At 37.5% G+C, this 9,639-nt stretch overlaps 1 protein-coding gene and 1 pseudogene across 2 annotated transcripts in view; one reads left to right on the plus strand and one right to left on the minus strand.

The window, feature by feature from the left end:
• The window catches only part of LOC148942039 (uncharacterized), a 532,991-nt gene that overhangs the window by 252,411 nt on the left and 270,941 nt on the right, over window positions 1-9,639 (minus strand). The gene's annotated exons all lie outside the window — the stretch shown is intronic.
• The window catches only part of LOC148942041 (uncharacterized), a 39,561-nt pseudogene that overhangs the window by 24,568 nt on the left and 5,354 nt on the right, over window positions 1-9,639 (plus strand). The window contains exons 9-11 of the transcript XR_016143203.1: window positions 1,235-1,332; window positions 5,890-6,172; window positions 8,722-8,928. The product of XR_016143203.1 is annotated as an uncharacterized LOC148942041 (transcript). The remainder of the gene's footprint in view (window positions 1-1,234; window positions 1,333-5,889; window positions 6,173-8,721; window positions 8,929-9,639) is intronic.

Genomic DNA, 9,639 nt, shown 5'->3' on the forward strand with positions numbered 1-9,639 from the left:
ACTGCATAACATTAGAAGCACGAGCATCTTAATTCTAATGTTTTTTTTCAAAAATCAGGGGAAAAAAGGCATCTAGCACGTCTAAGATTCATTGGGAAATCGGCGGTTTCGCAATCTCAGGCTCTTCCCTGTATCCTCCCATTTCAGACGCATGCAGTCGGAACTATTTGGCACTCGACATTCAGAATTTGCTTGACCAAATGCGTTCTATGGGTTTGATCTCTCGTAATCGGTCGAAGAAACTTTAGTCACGTCCTTTCTGACGACGTTATGCAAAGATTAGACTCGTATTTTTTTGATAGGGAGAAAGGGGGACTGCTAGTAGTACTAGCGTGCCAGGTTTCGTTCGAGCCCCTCATTACATAGCCTAGCCATTTGAGACGGTTTTTCTTAATCAAAGTGGAAACTTCAAGCTTTTGTTCGCATATTTGATGGCCCTTAGGTATTTCTGGTCAAGATCCTCACCTTTGAGGGCTCAGATCCTGCATCTATATATAGAAGTTGAACTTGCTGAACATATTCTAAGCTCTGTTCTGAAGTTGATTCCGGTCGTGGAACTAGCCAAAGAAAGATAAATAAAAAAAAAAGAAGTTTTTTCAAGGGAAACCAGTGAGCAACATTAAACTTAGGAGAGCATAAACTATTCCTTTGTTAACTATGGCTTTGTTAATCCTGCCTTCAATCTTATTAGAAGCCCCACTTTTAGCATCTGAAGTCCAGCGTCTTATGTAATTTAAAAACAAAAAACAGGACATCCACTCAATCTGCAAGTTAATGGTACTGTAGCTTAATTTTTTCTGAAGTACCAATAAGTTTAACCAGTCTGTCCCAAAGTAGGTATAGATTAACTTGAAAAATCTTGTCAGTATAAATAGGGTAGCATATTTTAAGATTGTAATTATCTTATAAAAGAAATAGTCTTCTTGTACCGTTTCCTTCATTTAAGGAGCCTGAAAAGTCAATTTTGTAGCAGTTCAGGTTACGCTTAAAAGAAGAATTACCAAACGCTAGGTCGCGATTGTGTCTTTTTTTAAATTTTCGCCAGTTTTCGCTTGCGTACGTTTCCTATATTCTTTATTATTAACTATTGTACAGTAGTTAACAATAGGATATTGTTGTGCAATTCTCTTGTCTCTCATTTATTACCTCTTTTATTATAAAATCCCTTCACAAAAATCCACAGAAGTAGGTCACTTAGCTAAAACTTAAGTTAAAGTGTACGTGGTATCGCCAGCGCCTATCGTCGCTGAGACCTTTAGCAAGGAAGAAGAGGAAGGTTGGACGTGTAAAGAAAGTCGCGTTAAACAAAAAAAGAAGGAGAAGAAAGAACAGGTTAGCATTGTCCTTCTTTTCTATGGACTCGTATGCATTGGGAAAGGTTTTCAAATTTTATTAGTTTAGCATGTATATTTTTATGAATGACCACTCAGGGATTTATTTTTAGGTGGATTCCCCAGCTTACTACAAAACCGAAGTAGACTTAATGTACTGAACAGTAGAGTGTTGGTGGGGGCATTTCTATCATAAAAGTTTCCTTTGCAGATCGTCAAAGTTTCGATCTCGTCGCCACGATGAAAGCGGTAAGCCGAAGTTGGTTGTTGGAGCTACCGGAGCTGTTTTTCCTCAGGGAGGTGAGATAAAGTTGGACAGAATTTTGTCATTCTACGTTGTAGGCGTTCAATCGAGTTAACGTCCCTATTTTAAAAAGGGTGGGTGACAAAATGGTACAGCGTACATAGTATTTCCTTATCGAGAATCCTAAATGATCTACAGAGAATACCAACTGCCATCAACGCCTTCTTAACGATTACCTCACAATGAAAACTCAGCTTGGCATCAAGGATTTTGCTCAAGTCGCACTCTTCAGGGCTATGTGTTAGGATTTCTCCAAAAAGCTTATAAGTTGTGTTTACTCCTGTGGAGCCTATTTGTACATGGTGGGATTCCGTGGTATTAATGTCCATCAACCCAGTTGACATTCACCTTTCAACTTTCCTCAGATCTTCTGTAGAATGCTCTGTCGGCGTATAACAAGATGCTGGAATCAATTTACATGTTCGCTTATGTGGATCTTGAAAAATAAAGGCCTACGGTTAGATCCCTGTAGCACGCCACTGATTGTCTCGATTTTGGTTTCAATGTTTTCACCATCCACTCGCACTCCTTGCTTTCTCCCAGTTGGGAAAGCTTCCAAATGAGGGAATGAATTCAGTTAGTCCACCGCTCTGTGTACCAAGCACGGCTCTTAACTTATGTAGTCGCTTTGTGTTGGAAACCTTGCCAAAGACTCTTGGGATCCAAGTACATAACGCCGGGTTGCAGGCCCGGGCCTTCGTTTATAGACCGCTAGTAGAAACTGGAGCTCTGCAGACTTACCAAGGTACTTGTGAGAGATATTGTTTCCAAAGAGAAATTCAATCATATGGGCAGCTCTAAGAGATTCTAGTACCTTGCATAGTACTTAGGTCAGACTAATTACTAGGACCTTTGGTGTCGTTACTTATTATGGGGAAAACTACAGCCTTTTTCAGACAACTGACAGTTGACCTAACTCAAGGAACATTATTTAAATGTAGGTAATTAGCTCTACAGGGTCTTCAGCTAACATTTTGAGTAGGTTTGGATGGAGACAATCGGGAACAGGAGAATTATGTTGATCCATAGATTTCAGCTTTTTGAGCATTTGGCGTAGTTATGTCTATATCCCCGGAAATTTTCATGTCCAGCGGCTCCTGTGAGTCGCTATAGCCATAATTTTGCTTATTTGTAAAAATTGAGGCGATTTGTAAAAATTGGTGAGAAATGGGGTCTTGGAGAGTTTAGATTGTAACACGGGTTTTCATTTTACTATTTGCATAATGCCAAAAGTCATGTGTGCTGCTTTTGAAGCTATGTGATAACTTTCTTTCACGGACATCAGCGCTCGACCGGGTTACCTTTTGTACTTTCTTTCCAGTCTTCTAAAAGCAACCTGTGTCCCCAGTGGGATTGGATTTATGCTCACTCAAGGCCTTCTGTTTACTTTTATTAAGTTTATAACAGGTGGGGTAAGCTCGTGCGTTTATGCTTCTTCTTCAGTGGTGTTGAGCTCTCTAGTCACACCAACACAGACAAGAATTTTGATTAAACATCGTCGGTTCCTGTTGTCTCCTGAATTTCTTCCGTCAAATTGATGTCACGAAGTTCCGTTTTTATTGATCTGGTCAGCCTTACTGTAGTTGCGTGGTGGGTGAGGCTTTTGCTGTGAAGATGTTGATGCTGAAAGGTCAAATGGGGTCGCACAATGGTCTTATTCGCCTAAGGGTGAACGAAGTTGTGTTACTAAGTAGGTCCCTATCGTTCAGTAACAGGAGCTCAAGTATATGTGGCTTGTTGTTGCATCTGGCTCTAGTAGGGTCTTCTATCAGTTGCTGTAGGTAACAGTCGTTGGATGTTGGTACGAACATGACTTCTAGGCAATCTGAGTTGTCATGCTTGTGCGTCATCTTCTATTAATTTTTGGCAAGTTGACGTCTATCTATTCAACTATGCTTTTCCTAACTGCAAAAAAAACTAAGACAGATGCAGAGTATATCCACCAGCTGGTAAACCATCCATTTTGGACTTCTAACCGTATGGATGTGAAAATGACAGTATTTAATGAAGTGATATGATAAAAGCCTAGATTTTTTGCTTGAATCTTATGCTAGATTTTTGACCATCCCTTTGGGGTTCTTCAACCATATGTAATAACCACCGCTATGTAAAAGCTATGATTCTAGTCGATTCGGTCAGGCTAAGGCTGGTGAAAGCATTAGGTAAACATAGGAATTCAGTCGCCTTTCTTGTTGCTTGTGTCCTTTCTTGTACAGCAGGTGCATGTCTTAAATGGCAAAAGTGGAAAATTTTGATAGGGTCGTTAGAACGAGTGAACGCAAACCGTCTTTACCGAAATTTCGAACTTATGTTTTTTTTATATCACTGGAAAGCAAACTTCAAGTTGCGTCCAATGGCGTATAGCTGGTGTTGATGTGGCAAATAATTTGTATTTTAAAAATTATTATCGTATCCTTGGCATCGTTACGCTTTCTGAAGTTTCAAACTCGCGTCATTATCTATTCCTTTGTTTTATTAATCGTGAATTTAACACGCTTCGTTATTTTGGTTCTTTTCCACAATGCATGATTTTCGCTCCAAGATTGCATTTGATCGTATGAATTTTCATTAAATTCATTATCATAATTAACAATAATCTATAAGATCACGGGTAAAATTACTGTTGCTGCTGCATTGAAGGAGCAGATCAAAAGGCTCAAAATGATCTTGCAATCAAATATCATTTTTTATTATTAACTTGAAGATATGTCCTGTTTTGAACCGGCTATCTTTTTTGATGGTTCTAATTTGTGCAGGTTGTAATCAAGGGGATTCTAATTTTATTTTAGAAATAACTGAATAGAATCATCAGCTTTTTCCTTTTCTCTTCTGTACAGTTCTGAAAGTAACCTCTTTTTTTTAAAGACAAACTAGTTCTGTCTAATGACTAATTTGTAGGTCAGGGGGAATTTTACACTGAATGGGTAATATACCTTCAATTTTTACCTTATTTCTTTTATAATTTGTTATATAATGTTTTTTTATGTTACCATATTTTTATAGTATTATGAAAATACCTTTTTGTATTTAAACTAGTGCAGCGTATCCTAATGCGCGTCCTAATCTAATTGTGTAACTGTTCTAAAGGGGCTGGAGGCTTTGGGGACGTTTCAAATCTAATAAGGTTTTGGAGCCTTCCCAAGGCCCCCTCCTCCATCATTGTGTATGGGTACTGGCAGGAAAGAAGTATTAAGAAACTAGTTAAGGAAGTATTATTGGGTATATATAAACTGAAGTATGAATGGTTCAGGTAATTTTATTAAAATCGAAATATGAACAAGATATGAGAAAAGTAAACTTCAAGATGCAAGAATACTTGCAAAACCTAACGTCGTTTCCAACCATTCCCTCGAATTAACCGCGAATTGTTTTCTCAACCTGATATAACTTATAAAGTTAAAGGGATCGAATATCAAAAATCGGCTGACATGTCTAAGAATGGAACAAGTATTAAATGAAAAAAAGACAAAACAACAAACAATGTTTTCTGGTTTCCCTTTAAACAGTTTTTTTCGCTTCTTCTTAAAAATTTGCCTGGTTCAATGTGCAAGTTAGTTGCACTGACAAGATGTGTTTTGTTAGTTGTGAAGTATACAGTTTCTAAGACGAAATTGCTCTCATGACGTATAAAGAAATGCCATTCAGAAAACAGGCAACATTTTAGTAAGACAATGAAATTTAACATTCAAATACATTTTGAATGTTATTATGAATACATTTTGACATTTTGCATACTGACTTTCCCTCTGTTTTGATGGCTTGTCACTCCTGTTGGTGGTCAATTTTTTTAGTAGCTAGTCTTTCCTGTAAAAAAAAGTTCTGGAATCAGAGTGAAAATTGGCTAAGTCGAGAGAAAGGGAGAACCCTTCCTTAGCTTGCTGACGGCTCAGTATTTTAGTTTAAATATGTTGCTGATTCGCATAGTCAACTGATTTAAATTTAAATCAGTTGCGCTGATTACCAGCAGTTTCGCAGAATGGTGGGGAAGTTTATTTCTGATGGTTGACTTTGGTTTTATTTACCTTGTTTGTATTTGGGCAGTTGTCCAAGAGGCTTATTTTTTTTTAATTTAATTTGCTAACGGTGTTTAATAATTTGTTGTAATTTTTAATGCGCTCAATTATGCCACCAGACATATGCGCAGGTGTATTTTGTAGCATTATGTATATTTCATAAATAAAATATCTGTATCTGTAAAAATGCTATTAAACATAGCTGGTGTTTTAACGTATTGATAATTCTCTTTTGTTTTAGAACTTGAAAATCTCTCACAAAGTGCCCATTGGTCATCCTCTTTATCGTCCGCCATCAAGCCCAATTGAGCCCTCGTGGACTGCATGCCCAACAACGGATAAGAAAGATTATGATCATAGCCATTCACATTCGAAGAGGTACGAACATACCTCTTGGCATTTGAAACCATGTATCGCTCCTCGTTTTAGCCGCCTTCAGCAAGCATGTGGGAAGCAGGATTCGTGTAAGCAAGGTCGACAGCAGCAAGGAAGCGGTTATTATCATCAGCCTTATTATGCCAAAGGTAAGCATTCAGGCTAGAATAATATGGTAGTTGCACGCGCACGTCCAGAACAGAATCTTTTCTCAAGAAGGAAAATAACTTTTGCTCTTCTTCTGCTGGCCCTGAGCTTCCTTGCACATAGGGAGGGGTCCCTCCGAAATTTAACCCGGAGGCTCTTCCAGGAAAGTAGGAAATTGTAATCTTAAAATGTACTTCCCCATTACGGGCCCCTCTCCCCATACGGCGTTAAGGATCGTATATTTGTACAGTATCGTCATAATTATGGCCAAAATACCACAAAATTCTCACGGAATTACGGAAATGCGTCAGTATGAGTGCCCTACTTCTGCCCTACACAATGAACGTTTTCACCGCCCTCTTCACTTACATTTTATTATTTTACATTAACCTGTATAAATGTACCTATACTATATCCAACCTCTTAGAAACGCAAGTCCCCCATCTACCTTCTGTAGCTCTGACAACCATTTTCCTTTCTTATCACCTTACCCTTAGACCTCTTTAGATCCTCCTATGACTCTAGAGACACATAGGAAATTGACGAAGAGTCTCAACTCTTCACTGTATCCTAATGCCGCTAGTATATCTTCCCACTCGGGTTGCAGAAACGTGCTGATCTGGCTATGCACGGCGTAGTTTGACTACTCTTCCTCCTTGATCGGGTAGGTTTCCACTGGAAAATTGCTTTAACAGTGCTATGGTCTCTATTCTTTAAAAAATTGCTTTAACAGTGCTATGGTCTCTATTCTTTAATATAAACTAGATATTGCCATCGACGTTGGCGAAAGATATCGTTAATAAGAGGCTGTTTTTATTTTTCGTATTTCTTTAATATGGTGATTATTGGTAGCTTTTACATGATGACTACCTACGACAAATAAGTTCTTCTGCATCTTACTATGGAAAATTAATTGGGGGGAAAATCGGAATTTTTGTCCAAGCAGAACGAGGAGGAGGGGGGGGGGGAAATATTAATTCCGAAGAAGGGTATAAAGGATTTTAGTAACAGCTTCTTCTAATATTTGTTTCAGGATACCCATTGGGCTACTTTTTTATTTTTATTTTTTTTAGCATGTCTCCAAGACAGTTAGATCATTAAAAAGTTTCAGTGTATCCGAGGAATCAACACCAATTGTTTTAAGAATGCTTATTATTAAAATTGTTGACTTCAAAGGATTGACTATCATATCCTTAGTAACAGCTTCACCTAATATTTGTTTCAGGATACCCATAGGGCTACTCTTTTTTTTTCTTTGTTTTTACTTTTTTTTTATATCATTTCTCCAAAACAGTTAGATCATTAAAAAGTTTCCGTCTATCCGAGGAAGTAACACCAAGGTCATGTATCATTGCCAGGAATAGAATCTCGAATTCGAAAAATTATTACATTCTACATTCACCACCTCCTATCTTGGCATGCAATGGCCACAGCATGGTAGTGAACTTGAAAAACTAACACCTGGCTCAGTCTGATTGCAATAGGATTACAAAAAGCTTATGAAATTGAAAATAAAGTTGAAACCCCGTGTAACTAGAATAATTGCATCTTTCCAGCTAAACTGAGTTTCCAGCTAAAACTATTCAAGGTAGAAACGTAAAATTTCCACAAAAATCGTCTTAGAACCAGATGAATTATTTAAAACTAAAAATCTCAATGGGAGAGAAATTTCTGAAATTTGACCTAGAACGATGTCATAACCGGTCGAATGATCTTCTAATTTAAGTTGAAATATGCCAACCATTCGATGCGTCAATATAATATTCGAACAAAGACTGATTATTCGGACAATTGTATGTTAACACCCGCTGACGCTATCTAATGGTCTTTAGCATATTTGCAAATTAATCGTAGTTAGATGTCATTCAAGAATCCAATAGACTAATCCAGTTCAGTGCTGTCATGCAGATTAATATTTATGGAATTGTTTTATATAATCATAATCGTCACTACTAGCACAATATTTATTGTCGATTTGTGAAATTAAATACTAACTTACTGGTAAAATTTCAAAATCAGTCGTTTTTTAAGAAAAAATGGCCCTTTCGTTTTTTCTTGTTGTCTAGGTTCAATTAGAACAGGTTAATAGCAGGCAGCAAAATGGCTGTTTAAGGAGCTTAGAATACTGCAGAGAAGAACGCGTTTTTTTTTCTAATAACAAAACTATTTGTTCCTAATAGAAGTTCTTCACTGAATTTAAGAATTAAAAAAAATCTCAACCGCCCAATATTTTTCTGCAATCTTTTTTTCCCAAATTAAGCATTTTGTGTAAAGTTTGAGCAGTTTAAGCATAGTAATAAAAGAAAATCTTAGAAAGTTTGTTAGCAAATTTTTTTCTGTATTGTAAACCGGCTTCCGCTCTAACACTCCCAGTTTTATGGTTTTATGTTTTCCTTGGAACTCTGGGAAAAAACAAAAAAACACAACAGGATTTGCGAAAACAAGATAGGAGAAACGGAAAATTTTGCGTCCATTTATAACCCATCAGAAAATATTGCGTTAAAAACCCAATTAAGTCTTTCTTGTTATGTACTGTCGTATTTTTTTTTAGGAGGAAGCTATGGAGGGAACAGTTGCAAATCGGGTACTTGTGGCTTAGAAAATGCTGTAAAGATTGGAAGATGGATGAATAGCCCTGGGAAATGTGAATCAGACTCTGGCTATGTTTCAAGTGGTACTCCACACGACTCTTCCAGTTCTCCAAGCTCCCCAGAGGGCTCTGACGTTGCTTGTACCGAAGGCTATTGTAACCACGATGGTAAGTGTTGACATTTTGCGATTATTATTTCAATGTCATTTTTTATTTGCTGAAATAGTTTTGTAACATGTATTGATATGTGAAAACCACTCCTACCGAGTATTATATTTTCTGATTAGAGATGGTTCTATCTGGCTTTTTTTGCTTTTGCTTGATTCAGAGTCTAGTATAAAACTTATGTTCCTAGAATATTATTCTTGTAGTTGTTTACTGTTTTGGTGATTATCACCAAAAGTGAGGGACCATCGGAAGCCTACAGGTCTTCATTCTTAATTAATGGTGCTGATCCCTCTTAGTTGAGATTCCAGCGGCGTGATAAGTAAAGATCCTGAGACCCAGAAATTTGTTTAAACACTTGATATTGGTTGACACTGTGACTAGCCTAAATTTTTAGGGGGAGGGGGTTATGCTGACTGACTGGTAATTTTAATCGACTCAGATTTACGGAAAAGCATACTACAAATTTAATTTCTTACTATTCTCCCTAATGTCCGACCACACTTGGGTTGGGGTCTCTCCACATACAGATCTCGCATTTGGCCCACAGCGCCTTTTTAGACTGGTGAAGACTCCCCACGTCTTTGATAAGCGGGCAGTAATATCTTTTCCAGCTTGTGTTCAAACTATTTGGTTTGGGAAACAGCAGAAGTGACTGCATTTTGTTCTTAAACACTTCTTTTACGACCTATAGCCTTCAAGTGCTGCACTGTC

Source organism: Artemia sp. Qi Xiang Cuo, chromosome 17 (genome assembly GCF_049724085.1).
Source record: "Artemia sp. Qi Xiang Cuo chromosome 17, ASM4972408v1, whole genome shotgun sequence".
Lineage (NCBI taxonomy): Eukaryota > Metazoa > Arthropoda > Branchiopoda > Anostraca > Artemiidae > Artemia > Artemia sp. Qi Xiang Cuo.